This window comes from Dryobates pubescens, chromosome Z (genome assembly GCF_014839835.1).
Source record: "Dryobates pubescens isolate bDryPub1 chromosome Z, bDryPub1.pri, whole genome shotgun sequence".
Classification (NCBI taxonomy): domain Eukaryota; kingdom Metazoa; phylum Chordata; class Aves; order Piciformes; family Picidae; genus Dryobates; species Dryobates pubescens.
The window spans coordinates 136715868-136735198 of NC_071657.1; positions in this window are offsets into that span (position 1 = coordinate 136715868).

Sequence of the window (19331 nt, forward strand, 5' to 3'; positions counted from 1 at the left end):
GAAATGTCTGTGGCAATTCCCAGTTCCAGGAGTGATGTGCTCAGGGATGTGTTAACATCCAACCTCTTCCCCACTCAGGCAGTTTTCTTGCTTCCATTAGTCGAGCTCAGACCTGGAACAAACACAAAACAAGCTGAGATTCCACATGACTTGTGCCACAGACTGGATTGTAAGGAGGCTGGGGGATGAGTGGCTGTAGAGCAGCCTGGCAGAGAGCGACCTGGCACTGCTGGGGGACAACAGCTGAACAGGAGCCAGCAGTGTGCCCAGGGGGCACAGAAGGCCAATGGCATCTTGGCTTGGATCAGGAACAGTGTGGCCAGCAGGGCTAGGGATGGAATCCTGCCCTGTGCTGGGCACTGGGGAGGCCTCACCTGGAGCACTGTGTGCAGCTCTGGGCCCTCCCTGCAAGAGAGATCTTGAGGTGCTGCAGCAGGTCCAGAGGAGAGCAACCAGCCTGGGGAAGGGACTGGAGGGAGAGTGATGAGGAGAGGCTGAGGGAGCTGGGGGTGTTCAACCTGGGGAAGAGGAGGCTCAGGGGGGACCTTATCACTCTCTACAAGTCCCTGAAGGGAAGCTGTAGTCAGGTGGGGGTCAGGCTCTTGTGCCAGGCAGCTTGTGACAAGAGGAGAGGGCATGGCCTGAAGCTGTGCCAGGGGAGGGTTAGGTTGGATGTTAGGAAGCACTTCCTGATGGGAAGGGGAATGAGAGACTGGGATGGGCTGCCCAGGGAGGTGGTGGAAGCCTCATCCTTGGAGGTTTTTGCAGCCAGGCTGGATGTGGCTGTGAGCAACCTGCTGTAGTGTGAGGTGTCCCTGTCCTAAGCAAAGGGATGAAGACCTGGGAGTGCTGGGGGACAACAAGTTCTGCGTGGGACAGCAATGTGCCCTGGGGGCCAAGAAGGCCAATGGGGTCCTGGGATGCATTGAGAGGAGTGTGGCCAGCAGAGCCAGGGAGGTTCTCCTCCCCCTCTACTCTGCCCTGGTGAGACCTCACTTGGAATACTGCATCCAGCTCTGGGCTCCCCAGTTCAAGAGGGACAGGGACAGACTTGAGAGAGTCCAAGGGAGGGCTACAAGGATGCTGAAGGGACTGCAGCACTGCCCTATGAGGAGAGACTGATAGGCCTGGGGCTGTTTAGCCTGGAGAGGAGAAGACTGAGAGGGGATCTGATCAATGTCTATCAATAGCTGAGGGCTGGGGGTCACCTCTGCTCACTTGTGCCCTGGGGTAGGACAAGGGGCAATGGATGGAAACTCCAGCAGAGGAAGTTCCACCTCAACATGAGGAAGAACTTCTTTAATGTAAGGTTCCCAGGGCCCTGGGGCAGGCTGCCCAGGGAGGTTGTGGAGTCTCCTCTGGAGGCTTTCCACCTGGATGCACTCCTGTGTGGACTACCCTGGGTGATGTTGCTTTGGCAGGGGGCTTGGGCTGGATGATCTCTGGAGGTCCCTTCCAACCTCTAACATTCTGTGATATTTCCAGGGCACTTCCTCTGCCTCAGCTTCCACCACTGCCCCTTGTGCTGGCATTGGGCATCACCCAGCAGAGCCTGGCTCCAGCCTCTGGGCACTCATCCTTAACAGCCCTGTGAATGCCAGCACATCTCAGAGTGAAAACCAGGGCCTGGCTGCCATGGTGGGTAGGAACATGCTGCCCCTGATGTTTTGTTTGACCCAGGCTTTGTGCCAAGTAAAAATGGGCTGCTGGTGAGGGCAGCACACAGATCACTAGATGCAGCAGAGCCCCAGGAGGGAAGCTGCCATGGATGGTGCCAGCCAGTTCTGTCCCAGAGGCAGAGTTGTTTCTCTCCTGGGGTGTCTGGTTCAGCTGCCTAAGATCCTGCTCAGCTGGTGACCACCTGGTCTGGGGAGCAGCCCAGAAACTCAGCTGAGCCCTGCTGGGCCAAGAGCTGCAGCAGCAGGGGGGAAGCCTGTTGGACTTGGGTTTCAACAAATAGATAATAAATCTGATGAGGAGCAACTGAAGGAGCTGGGGATGGGTAGTGTGAAACAGAGGAGGCTGAGGGGAGACCTCCTGGCTCTCTACAGCTCCCTGCAAGGAGGTTGTGGAGAGGTTGGTGCTGGGCTCTGCTCCCAGCTCATTAGTGACAGAACAAGAGGGAATGGCCTCAAGCTGCCACTGGGGAGGTTCAGACTGGACATTAGGAAAGCTTTTTTCAGGGCAAGAGTGGTCAGGGCTTGGAATGTGCTGCCCAGGGAGGTGGTGGAGTCCCCAAGCCTGGCTGTGTTTGCAGGTGGTTTGGCTGTGGTGCTTGGGGCTGTGGTTTAGGTGTGAGCCTTGCAGAGCAGGGTTCTGGGTTGGCCTTGGTGATCCTGAGGCTCTTTTCCAAGCTGAATGTTTCTGTGAGTCTGTGTGATTCAATCTGCAAGTTTGGGGACCAGCTCTAATTTTAACCACAGATTCATCTGAGCCAGGGCAAAAGTGCTTCTGACATCTCCCAGAAACCTGCCCTAGAAGTGAAATGAGAGAGTCCCCTCTTAGCTCAGCCCTCCTGCCAGGTGTGTTTGCAGGTGAGCACCAGCCCTGCCCCTTGGTAGGGATGAGAGCTTGCCTGATGTCCTACCCAAGTGCCATAGCTGGCAACTCCCTGCACAGCAATCCCTTTTCCAAAGGCAGCTGCCTCCCTCTGTAGGGAAGATCTATGCCTGGCAAATGTTTCAGGGTGTGATGGTACAGCATCTGACAGAAATTGCCCACGTGGAGTAAGTGGACAGTTGGTTGATCAATTAATGCTGGCTGCTTCCCAGGCCATTGTTTAAGAGGGATCAGGGAATGGATGGTTCCTATGCTCCACACATTAGATAAATAATTTAGTTCATGCCTAGGAAAATAAGTCTTGCCTGAGAGGCAGAGAGTTACTGTCTGTGTGGCTCAGAGATGGCTCTGACCCATTCCAGTCAAGCACAGTCAGTTAGGATATGGTGAGGGCTGGAACTGCTCTGCTGTGAGGACAGGCTGAGGGAATGGGGGTTGTTCAGTCTGGAGAAGAGAAGGCTCCAAGGAGACCTTCCTGTGGCCTTCCAGTGTTTGAAGGGGGCTACAGGAAAGCTGGGGAGGGGCTTTTTAGGGCATCAGGGAGTGACAGGACTGGGGGGGATGGAACAAAACTAGAAATGGGTAGATTCAGATTGGATGTTAGGAAGAAGTTGTTCCCCATGAGGGTGGTGAGAGTCTGGCACAGGTTGCCCAGGGAGGTGGTGGAAGCCTCATCCCTGGAGGCTTTTAAGGCCAGGCTGGATGTGGCTGTGAGCAACCTGCTGTAGTGTGAGGTGTCCCTGCCCATGGCAGGGGGGTTGGAACTGGATGATCCTTGAGGTCCCTTCCAACTCTAACAATCCAATCCTCTCCTCTCCTCTCCTCTCCTCTCCTCTCCTCTCCTCTCCTCTCCTCTCCTCTCCTCTCCTCTCCTCTCCTCTCCTCTCCTCTCCTCTCCTCTCCTCTCCTCTCCTCTCCTCTCCTCTCCTCTCCTCTCCTCTCCTCTCCTCTCCTCTCCTCTCCTCTCCTCTCCTCTCCTCTCCTCTCCCTCTCCTCTCCTCTCCTCTCCCTCTCCTCTCCCTCTCCTCTCCCTCTCCTCTCCCTCTCCTCTCCCTCTCCTCTCCCTCTCCTCTCCCTCTCCTCTCCCTCTCCTCTCCCTCTCCTCTCCCTCTCCTCTCCTCTCCTCTCCTTTCTCTCCAGACTGAACAGCCCCAACTCTCTCAGCCTATCCTCACAGGAGAGGATCTCCAGCCCTCTGCTCATCCTCATGGCCTTTCTTTATATCCTCATTTCCACCCACAAATGAATTGCCCTCTCCCTGGGGGACATTAAAACAGCTAATGGACAATTAATGTGGTTATTTCTTTTCTTTCTTTCTTTCTATTCTCAAACATACTCACCCAAGTGATTAATAACTGTGAGGTTTATCTAACCCCACAATGAGAAGAGCAGATGAAGTGTTTACTTTTGATGTGGGGCATGCAGTTTTGCAGGATACCATTTCAGCCCCAGTGCATGAGGGAATTGAGAGAAGAGCTCTAGTTGATCCTCAGTTAATTACCATTCTCTTCTGCTTCACCCCCTCTCTGAAAATGTCTCTTCATTAGAAGGGGGTAGGTGCAGCACTGCACTGACAGTGTACTGTCTTGCAATCACAGAATCAGCCAGGCTGGAAGAGACCTCCAAGACCATCAAGTCCAACCAATCAACCCCCCTGCCAGAGCAGGAGCATAGAATCCAGCACAGGTCACACAGGAACACATCCAGACAGGGCTGGGAAGGCTCCAGAGAAGGAGACTCCACAACCTCTCTGGGCAGCCTGCTCCAGGGCTCTGGGACCCTCACAATGAAGAATTTCTTCCTCATGTTGAGGTGGAACCTCCTGTGCTGGAGTTGACATCCATTGCCCCTTGTCCTATCCCAGGGCACAAGTGAGCAGAGGCTGTCCCTGTCCCTTCCTTCCTGACCCCCAGCCCTCAGCTATTGATAGACATTGATCAGATCCCCTCTCAGTCTTCTCCTCTCCAGACTCAGCAGCCCCAGGGCTCTCAGCCTCTCCTTCCCAGGCAGTGCTGCAGTCCCTTCAGCATCCTTGGAGCCCTCCCTTGGACTCTCTCAAGTCTGTCCCTGTCCCTCCTGAACTGGGGAGCCCAGCACTGGATGCAATATTCCAGGTGGGGTCTCAGAGGGTAGAGTAGAGGAGGAGGAGAACCTCCCTGGCTCTGCTGGCCACACTCCTCTGCATGCACCCCAGGAGTCCATAATCCCATCACTCTCTTGCACTTCCCTTGCTGCTGCTCAGCCCGGGGGGGGTGATGGCACATGGCACTGAACCACACTGAAAGCTTTGCCAATAGAAGTGGAAACAGCTCCTAAGCAGTCAGCAGCTGTGTCCTGTATCTGGGAGGCTTCAGGGCTCTTCACTGATTTTTCCTGCCCTCTCTGCATGTGTACAGAAATGGCCAAAAGATCTGCAGTCTCCTCCTTGGCAAAAGCAAAACTGGATGCAAACCAACCAAAGAAGGAAAGGATGTAACTCCCAGCACATCTTCCACCCAGTCAGCCCAGGAGTCAGTCACCAAACCCGGTGGGGGTGGGAAGCCGTGCAGCAAAAAGGATCTTTGATAGGGAGTGTGTGTGTGTGTGTGTGTGTGAGTGAGGGCTGGAATTCCTACAGCCTGCAAGGAAAAAAGGCAAATAGCCCCCGAAAATAGCTGACTGTCCTGAATGGCACTGCCAAAGCCACTAATGCAGCCCCAGAGCCGCTGCAAATCCTCTTCCGTTGCATGACAATAGGAGCAGCTGGGCGTGCTCCCGGCTGGAAAAGCAGAGGGCAGCAGGCAGTTCCTGCAGCCCAGCCAGGCCCAGGCCCTGTGCAGGGCTGGGGAGGTGCAGCAGATGCCAGGCAAAGGCTAGGAAGTTCCCCCAGCTGCTTCTGGGAAGGTGAAGGGGGACAAAGAGATGTGCAATATGGAAAGAAAGCTGAGGGAGATGAAGAGGAGCAAGGAGAATGCTTGGGGCAGTGTGGCTGGAGAGCTCTCTGGCAGAAAGGGACCTGGGGGTGCTAATGGACAAGCAGCTGAACAGGAGCCAGCAGTGTGCCCAGAAAGCCAGTGGCATGCTGGCTGGGATCAGCAATGCCGTGTCCAGCAGGAGCAGGGAGGGGATTGTCCCCTGGAACTCAGCTCTGGTGATGCCACACCTTGAGTGTTGTGTCCAGTTTCAGGCACCTTAATACAAGAGAGATGTGGAGGTGCTGGAGCCAGGGCAGAGGAGGGCAGGGAAGCTGGGAAGGGCCTGGAGAAGAAATCTGATGAAGAGCAACTGAAGGAGCTGGGGATGGTTAGTGTGAAACAGAGGAGGCTGAGGGGAGACCTCCTGGCTCTCTACAGCTCCCTGCAAGGAGGTTGTGGAGAGGTTGGTGCTGGGCTCTGCTCCCAGGTCATTAGTGACAGAACAAGAGGGAATGGCCTCAAGCTGCCCCTGGGGAGGTTCAGACTGGACATTAGGAAGGATTTTTTTCAGGGCAAGAGTGGTCAGGCATTGGAATGTGCTGCCCAGGGAGGTGGTGGAGTCACCACCACTGAAGGTGTTCAAAAAAGGCTTGGATGTGGCACTTGGAGCCATGGTTTAGTTGTCAGGAGGTGTTAGGTATTAGGTAACAGGTTGGACTTGATGATCTTTGAGGTCTTTTCCAACCTGGTTGATTCTATGATTCTATGGTGCTTGGGGCTGTGGTTTAGGGGTGAGCCTTGTAGAGTAGGGTTCTGGGTTGGCCTTGGTGACCCTGAGACCCATTTCCAAGCTGAGTGTTTCTGGCTCTGGAGAGCACTTACTGTAATTGTCTTCACCTCACTTCACTGGCTGAGTGCAGCAGAAGGGAGCAGGGTGCAGCCCTTGCTCCGGAACGCTTGCTAGTCCCCAGGGAAACTGTGTTCCCCTCCCATTCTCTGACTGAGTATCAGGGCACTGGGTTTGGCCTCTACTTTGCCCCTTCCTCTTTCCTGTGTCTCCCTCAGCAGGGTAAATGCCACAGCAGCAGCTGCATCTCCTCCTCCAAGCACCTGATGGAGTTTTTGAGGCTACTACCAAACCTTTTGCACAGCTGAGCAAAAGTGGGGTTTGGTTTTTTCCCCCCCCCAATGTTGTTACTATGCAGCATAAGAGCAGGCAGCTGGGTGTGATGTTGGCTGGAGAGGAGGCTGTTGCAGTTGCTTTAAGCTGTGATAAAGAACATGTGCTTAATGTTATTTTTAGGCTAGTGGAGAGGTCACAAAGTTTTAATCCAAATACAGCTTTGTATAAACACACAGAGCTCTCAGGCACCTTAATGCTGAGCTCAGCATGGCTCCCCCCAGTTCGAGCTGGCTTACACAAGGGAGAGCTCCAGAGTTACATGCAGAAATGAAGAAGTCTTTGCAGATCCCTCTGCTGGTTGTGTTTGTCATCACCTAGCACCTTTCTGGAGGAGAAAAAAAAGATCATCACACTTGGGGTGACCTCAGCAGCCAGGGAGGTCTGCTGCTGGGAGGCTGCGCTGCAGGCTGAGGCTTGCAGCTGGCCTCATCCATCCAGGGCCCACTCTGTGCTGGTGCTCATATTCCACTTCTGAGAAATCCCCTTTAATTAGACCTCTTCACCTTGTGTCTTGCATGGAAAATGATGGATATTGCATGGCCCTGACCAGAGTCACTGCCTCCATGCCCCTGCCTCATATGTATGCCTGCACTAGTGCAAGCACACAAGCTGTTCACCCGCTCACAGCTGAGCTTCTGCTTGGCAGCTACACTCCTCCAAGTCGAGCAGCACTGTCTTGGTTACCTTCTTTTCCCTAGCAGCCAGCAATCTAGTTGACCTTTCCTGAAACTTTGGGCTTCAGCTCAGGTTTCATTAGTCCTAGTGAACCTTGTGACCAAGACTTTGCACTTGGGCTTCAAAGATCCTCTGCTAGCAGGTGTGCAAGGATATGGAGACTGCTTGGATGGCTTGGCTGGACAGGTGGCCCACAGCAGTCTCCTGTTTTCTCTGCCCTTTCCTAGAGATCAGCTTCCAAGAATGACCCTGGGGAAATGAAAGCATCATCTGGTTTGGTTTTGGCAAACAGAAAGCAAGTGATTTTTAGGTGTATTTTTTAAGATCAGGACTGATCAGAGGATCTTAGGGGTTGGAAGGGACCTCTGGAGGTAGAATCATAGAATCAATAAGGTTGGAAAAGACCTCAGAGATCATCAAATCCAACCTATCACCCAACACCTCCTGACACCTAAACCATGGCTCCAAGTGCCACATCTAAGCCTTTTCTGAACACCTCCAGGGATGGTGACTCCACCACCTCCCTGGGCAGCACATCCCAATGGCCAATCTCTCTATGAAGAACTTTCTCCTCACCTCCAGCCTAAACCTCCCCTGGCACAGCTTGAGACTGTGTCCTCTTGTTCTGGTGCTGGTTGCCTGGGAGAAGAGACCAACCCCCACCTGGCTACAGCCTCCCTTCAGGGAGTGTTGTAGAGATCTTCCAGTCCAACCCCCCTGCCAGAGCAGGACCATAGAATCCAGCACAGGTCACACAGGAACACATCCAGGTGGGTCCTGAAAGACTCCAGAGACTGTTGTTATTCATAAACCTTTGAAGAGTGGTTCAATTCTGAAGTTCAACAAGGTCCAGTGCCAGGTCCTCCACCTGGGTCACAGCTGCCCCATGGTAAGACACAGACCCGGGGATGTGTGGTTGGAAAGCTGTGACTCAGAGAGGGACCTGGGGCTATTGGTTGACAGTTGACTAAGTATGAGCCAGCTGTGCCCAGGTGGCCAAGAAAGCCAAGGGCATCCTGGCTGGGGTGAGAAACACTGTGGCCAGCAGGGACAAGGAGGTGATCCTCCCCCTGTGCTCAGCACTGGTGATCCCACACCTCAAGTACTGTGTTCAGTTCTGGGCCCCGCACTGCAAGAAGGACATTGAGGTCCTGGAGCATGTCCAGAGAAGGGCAACGAGGCTGGAGAAGGGCCTGGAGCACCCGGGAGTGTTCAGGCTGAAGAAAAGAAGGCTGAGGGGAGACCTCATTGCTCTCTACAGCTCCCTGAGGGGAGGTTGGAGTGAGGAGGGGACAGCCTCTTCTTGGTGTCAAGCAGCAGGAGCAGAGGAAATGGTTCCAAGCTGCAGCAGGGGAGGTTCAGGCTGGATGCTAGGAAATATTTCTTCCCAGAGAGGGTTCTCCAACACTGGAATGCTCTGCCCAGGGCAGTGCTGGAGTCACCATCCCTGGAGGTGTTCAAGCACTGTGTGGAACGGGGGGCTCAGGGACATGGTTTAGGGTGGAGCCTTCAGCGCTGGGTTGAGGGCTGGACTGGGTGAGCTTGGAGGTCTCTGCCAACCAGACGCTTACTGTGATTCTGTGGCACAGCTTTCACTCTGCAGCTGTGCTGCTTTCTAGCTGACCTCCCTACAAGTCTCTTGCTCGTTTCTCAGGGCCATCCTGCCCTGCTGTGTGAGCAGCCAAGGCAGCTGCTCTTGCTGCTGCCCTTTTCTCAGCGAGGGGGGGAATTTTCTCAGCAATCCTGTTGGAGGCAGCAAACAACAAAGAACTGCTCGGAAGGCAGCGATGCCGCCCAGCCTGGAGGAGGAGGAGGAGGAAAGCCCTCAGAGCACCTCGGTGAGCGCAGAGCTGTTTGTACCAGGCGTGCAGAGGCTCAAGGACATTCCTCAAGGTCTGCGGCAGCAGGAGGGAGACCTGGCAGGGGAGACCAGAAACGCTTTAACCCTTGCTGTATCCACCGCTTGCCCAGCTCGGGCTGTGCTCACTGCCCACAGCACACCTCCAGCCCGGTGGGTTTTGTCGGTGTTGCTACTGGGGCTGCCTAAACCGAGCCCTGGGAGAGTTTGCCTTCATGCAGTCATTACTGCAGTCAATCCCCCTTGCTTCAGCAGGAGGTTGGCTTCTCAGGGCATCCCATGCTGCTGCCACGGGCCAGAGGGCAGGCACGGGGCAGGGAGGGCATTGTCCCCTCGCAGCAAGGAGCATGCCTGGGGCAGTGTGGCTGGAGAGCTCCCTGGCAGAAAGGGACCTGGGACTGCTAATGGACAAGCAGCTGAACAGGAGCCAGCAGTGTGCCCAGAGGGCCAAGAAAGCCAAAGGCATCCTGGCTGGGATCAGCAATGCTGTGTCCAGCAGGAGCAGGGAGGGGATTGTCCCCTGGCACTCAGCTCTGGGGAGGCCACACCTGGAGTGCTGTGTCCAGTTTGGGGCAGCTCAACCCAAGAGAGATGTGGAGGTGCTGGAGCCAGGGCACAGGAGGGCAAGGAAGCTGGGAAGGGAAATCTCTCCTCATCCTTCTCTATTCCAAACTAACCATCCCAAGCTCCTTCAGTTGAGGTGAGAAGAAAGTTCTTCCCAGCAAGAGAGATTGGCCATGGGAATGTGCTGCCCAGGGAGGTGGTGGAGTCACTGTCCTGGAGGTGTTCAGAAAAGGATTGGGTGTGGCACTTGAAGCCATGGTTTAGTGGTCAGGAGGTGTTAGGTAATAGGTAGAATAGAATAGAATAGAATAGAATAGAATAGAATAGAATAGAATAGAATAGACCAGATTGGAAAAGACCTCATCCAGTCCAGCCTATCAGCCAACACCATCTCAGCAACTAAACCATGGCACCAAGGGCCTCATCCAGACTCCTCTTGAACACCTCCAGTGATGGTGACTCCACCACCTCCCTGGGCAGCACATCCCAATGGCCAATCTCTCTTGCTGGGAAGAACTTTCTCCTCCCCTTCAGCCTAAACCTCCCCTGGCACAGCTTGAGACTGTGTCCTCTTGTTCTGGTGCTGGGTGCCTGGGAGAAGAGACCAACCCCCACCTGGCTACAGCCTCCCTTCAGGGAGTTGTAGACAGCAAGAAGGTCTCCCCTGAGCCTCCTCTTCTCCAGGCTAAGCAACCCCAGCTCCCTCAGCCTCTCCTCCCAGGGCTGTGCTCCAGACCCCTCCCCAGCTTTGTTGCCCTTCTCTGGACACCTTCCAGCATCTCAACATCTTTCCTAAACTGAGGAGCCCAGAACTGGACACAGGACTCAAGGTTTGGCCTAACCAGTGCTGAGTCCAGGGGCAGAATGACTTCCCTGCTCCTGCTGGCCACACTATTTCTGATGCAGGCCAGGATGCCATTGGCCTTCTTGGCCACCTGGGCACACTGCTGGGGTAATAGGGTGGACTTGCTGATCTCTGAGGTCTTTTCCCACCTTATTGTTTCTCTGGTTCTACTATGTTCAAGGCTACAAAAAACCTGAACTGGTGCCAGACTCCATCTTTCTAGTCCATTTTGAAAGCTCCAAATATTTGCCCCAAGATAAAACAGAAATGTTTCCACTGCCATGTTTTGAGCTCCCAGGTCCAAGGGTCTAAGTCAGCAAACAGAGAGGGGGCCCAGCCCCCTTGCTCTGCACAGCTACTAACCCCTGGTGGCTTTGGACAGGCTGCTCTGTGAATTGCCCACAGGTTGTGGTAGTTTTGGATCTTGAACAGAAAGTATTAAAGATGGCAATAAATCACTATTGGGTGTGAAAAGGGAAACAAAGAGCATTCTAAACAATCCCATTGGAGGAGATACAGGGACTGAAACTAGTTGTACCAAACCAGTCTCTCTTCTCTTCTTCCCTTCTTCACTGAGGGAGAGATGCTGATTTGCTTCTGCTTGACCTTGGCTGCATTGTTTTGGGATTAACTTCTCTGCTTCTGACTCTTCTCCCTTTGGTATAGGGGGAAAAGGGGGGAGCAGGGAAGGAGAAGCTAGCAGCTTCCCCTGGTCCTTGGCCTTGTGCTGTTTGTTAACTGTAATTCCCTGTGAATATTGTAAATCCTGTAGCTTTTCTACCTATTCCTTGCATCCCACTGTAGAGTGCAGTTTTGCCTGCAAATAAAGCTTCCATTTGCTTCCAGCTGAGCTGGGCTGGCAAAGGTAATGCTGGGGGGGAGGGGGGAATTTCAACCCACCACACAGGTGAATAACATTTATGTCTCTCACAAGCATTGTGGCAGAGTCAGGAGAGGAGTTATGAAGCATTTCAAGGTCCTTGGAGAATAGGGATAACAGAGCTACATGCTGAGACAGCAGCAGGCAGAAATGATTCTCTGTTTCTTTGGGAGGGGGGAGAACAGAACAGTTTCCTCTGCAACAAAGCTGGGGAGGGGTCTGGAGCACAGCCCTGTGAGGAGAGGCTGAGGGAGCTGGGGTTGCTTAGCCTGGAGAAGAGGAGGCTCAGGGGAAGCCTTCTTGCTGTCTACAACTCCCTCAATGGAGGTTGTAGCCAGGTGGGGGTTGGTCTCTTCTGCCAGGCAACCAGCACCACAACAAGAGGACACAGTCTCAAGCTGTGCCAGGGGAGGTTTAGGCTGGAGGTGAGGAAGAAATTCTTCCCAGCAAGAGAGATTGGCCATTGGAATGTGCTGCCCAGGGAGGTGGTGGAGTCACCATCCCTGGAGGTGTTTAAGAGCCTGGATGAGGCCCTTGGTGCCATGGTTTAGTTGATGAGATGGTGCTGGGTGATAGGTTGGACTTGATGATCTCTGAGGTCTCTTCCAACCTGGTTGATTCTGTGGTTATGAAAAACTCAGCTGAGCTATTCAAAGCATGAAATCCACCTCATTTCTTTCCTAAGAAAAGTGCCTGCATCAAAGGATTGTAAAAGGATGAGCTGCTTTAACCAGCCTGTGCAACAAGACAACTGTTATGGGCTATGAGCTTAGCTCAGAATTCCCTTGGATTTAGGGGTTTAAGTTGGAACTGGAAATGCTTTTGAATGTGCCTGTGCAGAAATGTGTGCATGCTGCAGAGGGACAAAACCAGGAACTTTGCAGGATCTGCCAGTCTCTGGCAGATCACTCAGTGCATGGGGGATGCTGGAGCTGCTCCACTGCCTTGTGCAATATGTTTATCTGGGGTTAAAAGAGTGCAGAAAAGATGAACTCCACTGAAACTGTGTTATGTGAGTCCATGGGCCAGGGCTTAGCTTTTGGTGGGCATCTGTTTGGCAGTGAGGGCTGGGGATTTGTTTTCAGGGTGTCATTCAAACTTTGCTGTACCCCCACAGGACACACTCTGGGGTCATTTTGCTTGAGGCTTGCTCCTTCCAGCTGCCTTCTTTAACTTCCTTCAGCTACTCAGGGGAGATTTCCTAAAGACAACTTAGTAGAGTCACAGAATTGTCAGGGTGTGAAGGGACCTCAAGGATCATCCAGTCCCAACCCCCCTGCCATGGCCAGGGACACCTCACACTACAGCAGGTTGCTCACAGCCACATCCAGCCTGGCTGCAAACACCTCCAGGGATGAGGCTTCCACCACCTCCCTGGGCAGCCTGTGCCAGTCTCTCACCACCCTCATGGGGAACAACTCTTTCCTAACATCCAGTCTGAATCTCCCCATGTCTAGTTTTGCTCCATCCCCCCTAGTCCTAGCATTACCTGATACCTATTCCTGTGTTATACTGGGCTCAAACATTTCTGGTGCTGCTCCCTCTCAAACCTCACCTGACTGAGTAAATAAACAGGAGGCTTAAATATGTTCCTGTGTATGCAGGGGCCAAAGAAACCAGACATTAATCCACCCAAGGCCCCCCCAGCCTGCTCCTGAGGGCCTGCAGCCCCTCCTGGGGGACTGTGAGCTTTTTCTTTGCCAAGGGTTCCTTGATTGCTGCAGGGTGTTCACCCTTGAGGGGAGGCTGCAGGTGCTCTGTGCTACACTAGATAAGCTTCAGGTGATGTAAGGCAGAAAGGTTTCATTTGTGTCAGGTGAGGAACTAACTCCAGAAGACAGCCTGACAGGCAGGGCACTTGAAACTAGTCTCAGATCTGACTTCAGCTCTCCATGTGAATGTTCTTTTGCTCCTTCCTCTCACTGTGAATTGTTTTCTGCTTTCCATCTCCAGCTTGCTATTATTACAGAATAGAATACAGAATTAACCAGGCTGGAAAGGACCTCAGAGATCCTCCAGTCCAACACCTACCCACCCAACACCATCTCATCAACCAAACCATGGCACCGAGTGCCTCATCCAGGCTCTTCTTAAACACCTTCAGGCATGGTGACTCCAGTGAGTTCAAACACCTGCTGGTATTACAGGCTTGATGAATGCTGCTCATCAAGTTACACTCAGGGTTGTGCAGTGTGTAAGGAATCAGTTGCTCAGCCTCAGTGTGAGATTCCAGCAGGAGCCAGCAGGGCACACAACATCTGGCACAGGAGTCTTTGATCTCCTCTGGCTGAACCAGTGACATCAGCCTTCAGGGGCCAGGAGGATCTTCTACCAACAGGGAGACTCTCAGAGTTACTAAACCTTTGTAAACAGAAGCTAAGCACTGCCTGCTGATGGCACAGTCCCCTTCAGCCCCAGCACACCTGCTGCACAGAAAGGAGAAGCACCTGGGAGTGCTGGTGGGCAACAAGCTCTGCATGGGACAGCAATGTGCCCTGGGGGCCAGGAAGGCCAATGGGCTCCTGGGGTGCATTGAGAGGAGTGTGGCCAGCAGAGCCAGGGAGGTTCTCCTCCCCCTCTACTCTGCCCTGGTGAGGCACCACCTGGAATATTGCATCCAGTGCTGAGCTCCCCAGCTCAGGAGGGACAGGGATCTGCTGGAGAGAGTCCAGCAGAGGGCTAAAAGGATGCTGAAGGGACTGCAGCACTGTGAGGAGAGGCTGAGAGCCCTGGGGGTGCTTAGCCTGAAGAGGAGAAGACTGAGAGGGGATCTGATCAATGTCTATCAATAGCTGAGGGTTGGGGGTCAAGAGGCAGGGGACAGGCTCTGCTCACTTGTGCCCTCTGACAGGACAAGGGGCAATGGATATAAACTCCAGCACAGGAGGTTCCACCTCAACATCAGGAGGAACTTCATCACTGTAAGGGTCCCAGAGCACTGGAGCAGGCTGCCCAGGGAGGTTGTGGAGTCTCCTTCTCTGGAGCCATTCCAGCCTCATCTGGATGTGTTCCTGTGTGACCTGTGCTGGATTCTATGCTCCTGCTCTGGCAGGGGGTTGATTGGTTGGACTTGATGACCTTCAGAGGTCTTTTCCAACCCCTAACATCCTGTGCTCTGTGATCCTGTGCCTGGTGACAGCACAGCCACAGCTTACCACAGCAGCTGCTGCAAATTCCCTCAGGTTAAAAGGACTGCACCTCATAATCTGATGTGGCCATGGGTGCTGCACAAAGCATTTCCTGTGGCTTGCAACAAGAGATCAGTGGCCATAGAGTGGTAGGGCAAGGGGCAGTGGTGGAATCTGAGGCACAGGAAGTTCCATGGAAACAGGAGGAAGAATTACTGCCCTGTGAGGGTGACAGAGCCCTGGAAGAGGCTGCCCAGGGGGGTTGTGGAGTCTCCCTCTCTGGAGATATTCAAGACCTGCCTGGATGTGTTCCTGTGTGATCTGCTCTGGGTGCTCCTGCTCTGGCAGGGGGGTTGGACTGGATGATCCCTTGAGGTCACTTCCAGCCCCTACCACTCTGTGATTCTGTGATAGGGTGAGAGAGAAATGAAGACAAAACCATAGCAAACCCTACACTGCTGGAAAGACAAGCCATGCTCCTCTCTTCCTTCTTTTTGCCTGGCAAGGGCTGCTGTGAATCATTTTGTCAGGCAGGGCAGCTGTGCATGAGGTCTGCCTAGGTGGAAAACACCTCCCTGGAAGGTTAGCAGGTTGTGGCTGTCTCTTAGGTAAGAGCCCAGACCTTGTGCAGCATGTGAGGCATGGGGCAGGTAGCAGGAATGATAGCAATGTGGAGCAAGGAGGAACAATTTGCCTCCAGAGAACATGACAAGAAACAGCTCAAGTGGTGGGAAGACAAAACATGACCTTAAAGCTAATGCCTGTAGCAGAATTCAAAGGCCATTCAAGTGCTCCTGTGAGCTAGCCTCAGGTCTGGCATGCCCCACTCTCACAGGATCACAGGAGGTTAGGGGTGGGAAGGCACCTCTGGAGATCATAGAGTAATAGAATCAAAGAATCAATAAGGTTGGGAAAGACCTCAGAGATCATCAAGCCCAACCTGGCACCCAACACCTCCTGACTAACTAAACCATGGCACCAAGTGCCACATCCAATCTTCAAGTCCAACCCCCCCAAACCTCTCAGGCATCACCCTCCTTTTAACATGGCTCAAGAATGTTCAACACCACAAATACTAAATGGTTTTCAACAAACTTGCATGTGCAATTATTTTAACCAAGTGATCAGTTCTGACCAGCTCCTCTGAACAAGAGCCAGCAGTGTGCCCAGGTGGCCAAGGCGGCCAATGGCATCCTGGCCTGCATCAGGAAGAGTGTGGCCAGCAGGAGCAGGGAGGTCATTGTGCCCTGTGCTCAGCACTGGTTAGGCCACACCTTGAGTCCTGTGTCCAGTTCTGGGCTCCTCAGTTCAGGAAAGTTGTTGAGCTGCTGGAAGGTGTCCAGAGAAGGGCAACAAAGCTGGGGAGGGGTCTGGAGCACAGCCCTGTGAGGAGAGGCTGAGGGAGCTGGGGTTGCTTAGCCTGGAGAAGAGGAGGCTCAGGGGAGACCTTCTTGCTCTCTACAACTCCCTGAAGGGAGGTTGTAGCCAGGTGGGGGTTGGTCTCTTCTCCCAGGCAAGCAGCACCAGAACAAGAGGACACAGTCTCAAGCTGTGCCAGGGCAGGTTTAGGCCAGATGTGAGGGAAAAAAATCTTCCCAGCAAGAGAGATTGGCCATTGGGATGTGCTGCCCAGGGAGGTGGTGGAGTCACCATCCCTGGAGGTGTTTAATAAAAGCCTGAATGTTGCACTTGGTGCCATGGTTTAGTTGCTGAGATGGTGTTGGGTGATAGGTTGGACTGGAGGATCACAGGCTCTCAGGATGTTAGGGGCTGGAAGGGACCTTCAAAGATCATTGAGTCCATACCCACTGCCAGAGCAGGACCACAGAATCCAGCACAGGTCACACAGGAACACATCCAGACAGGGCTGCAAAGGCTCCAGAGAAAGAGACTCCACAACCTCTCTGGGCAGCCTGTGCCAGTGCTCTGGGACCCTCACACTCAATAAGTTCCTCCTCACATTGAGGTGGAACCTCCTGTGCTGGAGTTTCCATCCACTGCCCCTTGTCCTGTCCCAGGGCACAAGTGAGCAGAGCCTGTCCCTTGCTTCCTGACCCCCAGCCCTCAGCTATTGATAGGCATTGATTAAATCCCCTCTGAGTCTTCTCTTCTCCAGATTAAACAGCCTCCAGGCTCTCAGCCTCTCCTCATAGGGCACATGCTCCAGTCCCTTCCTCGTCCTGGTGTTGCCTGCTGGTATCCAGGGAGAAAATTCACTCTTGGGGGACTTTTTGGGGTTTGTTCTGTTACAACTTGTTGTTCTGATCTGAAAAGCCCAGATTTTCCCCACCAAGCAACATGGTCATTACAGAAAGAGTTCTTTGCAAGAGCCACCATTGTGTTTTGTTTCATGAAGTAATGATGGGTTTGCTCTTGTTGCATGGAGGCAAAGCAAACCATGAGCTGCACTTGCACATTATGGAAGAGTTATGGAAAAGGAAGTCATTTTAAAACCCTCTTCTTTCACCACCACCTCTCCTTTCCCCCCAGACCTGCCCCTTTTCCACCCCACCCACCCAATTTCCTCCCTTTTTCCCCTCAAACCCCACAGCACCTGGGCTCTATTGCAGTCTCCTCCCACCCCAGGTGTGGCCACTTGGCCCTCCCCACCCACTCCCCTATTTAATCCCTGCCAGGAAGAGCAGCAGCCCCAAGCTGAGCCCTTCTGGGCTGAGGATCCTCCTCTCATCCCTGGTGAGTGCCCCTGGTGCACACTGGGTGCTGGTGGTGGTGACAACAAAGGCCGGGGGGCCTGGTGGCCCCCCGGCTGTTAGGGACAAGATTGATGACTACTCCAATATCCTCCCTGGGTGCTGGCTGGGGCTCCTCACTGGGGCTGAGCTCCTCTGGGTGGTGTCTTGGCTGCTTGAGGCTCTTGCCCCTGGCTCGGGGATGGGTGTAGGAGTGGTGGTGGTGGAGCAGGAGCTGCTTGCAGGATCCTCGAAGGTCCTTCCCAGCCTGGTTAATTCTGTGAGTGCTTCTCTGGCTCTCTGAGCAGCAGTTATGGACATTGCATTCAGCCTTTTCCCATGGGCATGGTGCCACGTGGTCCATGGGTGAGGACCACTCCTGCTCCCCAGGCTGTGTGAGCTGACCTCAGCTGGACAGAGCTCAAATTCAGACAGGTCTTATCACTACCAACCTTTCATCTTCCCCTTCCAGTCAGTGAGAAAGAGAGAATCTATCCAATGGAACAAAAAAAAGGTGTGTGTGTGGGGGGGATTAATTTCTATTGATTGCCTTTTCCCTCTCCCCATCCCCACTGTGGAACCTCAGAGCACACTTATTCCACCTCAGTAACTCTCAGCCCTGCTGCAAAACCTAAGTGCACTCCCATTTAATTATTCAGGATGTCAGGAGAGGCAGCCAGCTTGAAAAGCCAAACCTCAGAATGATCTGAAAAGCAATGAGTGTGGGCTTGGTTTATTTTCTTTCCTTTCTTCCTAAAGGAAAGTGGGGGGAGAAAAAAAACACACAACCCCAACACCCCAAACCAGGCACCTTGATGCTATTCTTACTCAGAAAGATCCAATTCTGGCACCAGGAGCTCTGTGGTTTCACAAGGCATAAGGGTATAAAAAAGAAATCAGTGTCAACAAGATGTAGGCCAATGCTAATCTCTCTTTTTTTTTCTCCTTGAGGCCTGCTTGCTGTGGCAGGTTAAAAACAGAAGTGTGAACAGCTAACTCCAGGGTATTTTAATGTGTGAGAAGGGAAGGGAAGGATGGGCTGGGACAGTAAGGGAGCTGCTTGCTTCAACAGAAAATTCAACCACAAAAACAACAACAAAACCCCCCCCACAGAGTGTGGCAGTTCTAGGCTGTTGCCTAGGAATCATAGAATTGCCAGGGTTGGAAGGGACCTCAAGGAGCAGCCAGTTCCAACCCCCCTGCCATGGGCAGGGACACCTCACACTGCAGCAGGTTGCCCACAGCCACATCCAGCCTGGCTGCAAAAACCTCCAGGGATGAGGCTTCCACCACCTCCCTGGGCAACCTGTGCCAGGCTCTCACCACCCTCATGAGGAAGAACTTCTTCCTGACATCCAATCTCTATCTCCCCCTTTCTAGTTTTGCTCCATTCCCCCCAGTCCTCTCACTCCCTGACACCCTAAATGCTGCTGTCAAAATTGCTTCTCTTTCATCATGCTCTGACCACATCACACCTCACAGAATCAAGCCTGACACCCTCAAAAGTCCCTCCCCAGCTTTCTTGTAGCCCCCTTCAGATATTGCAAGGCCACAATTAGGTCTCCTCAGAGCCTTCTCTTCTCCAGACTGAACAGCCCCAACTCCCTCAGTCTGTCCTCAGAGCAGCTGCAGCCCTCTGCTCATCCTTGTGGCCCTTCTCTGGACACCTTCCAGCACCTCCAGATCCTTCCTGTAACAGAGGCTCCAGAACTGGACACAGTGCTCCAGGTGTGGTCTCAGCAGAGTGGAGCAGAGGGGGAGAATCCCCTCCCTGGCCCTGCTGGCTCTGCTTCTCTTGCTGCAGCCCAGGCTCTGGTTGGCTCTCTGGGCTGCAAGTGCTCACTGCTGGCTCCTGTTGAGCTTCTCCTCCCCCAGCACCTCCAAGTCCTTTTCCTCAGGGCTGCTCTCAAGCCAGTCCCTGCCCAGTCTATATCAGTGCTTGGCATTGCCCTGACCCAGCTGCAGGACCTTGCAGAACTTCTTCCTAACACCCAATCTCCACCCACCCATTTCTGTTTCTTCCCCATTCCCCCTAGCACACATTCCTTGCATTTCA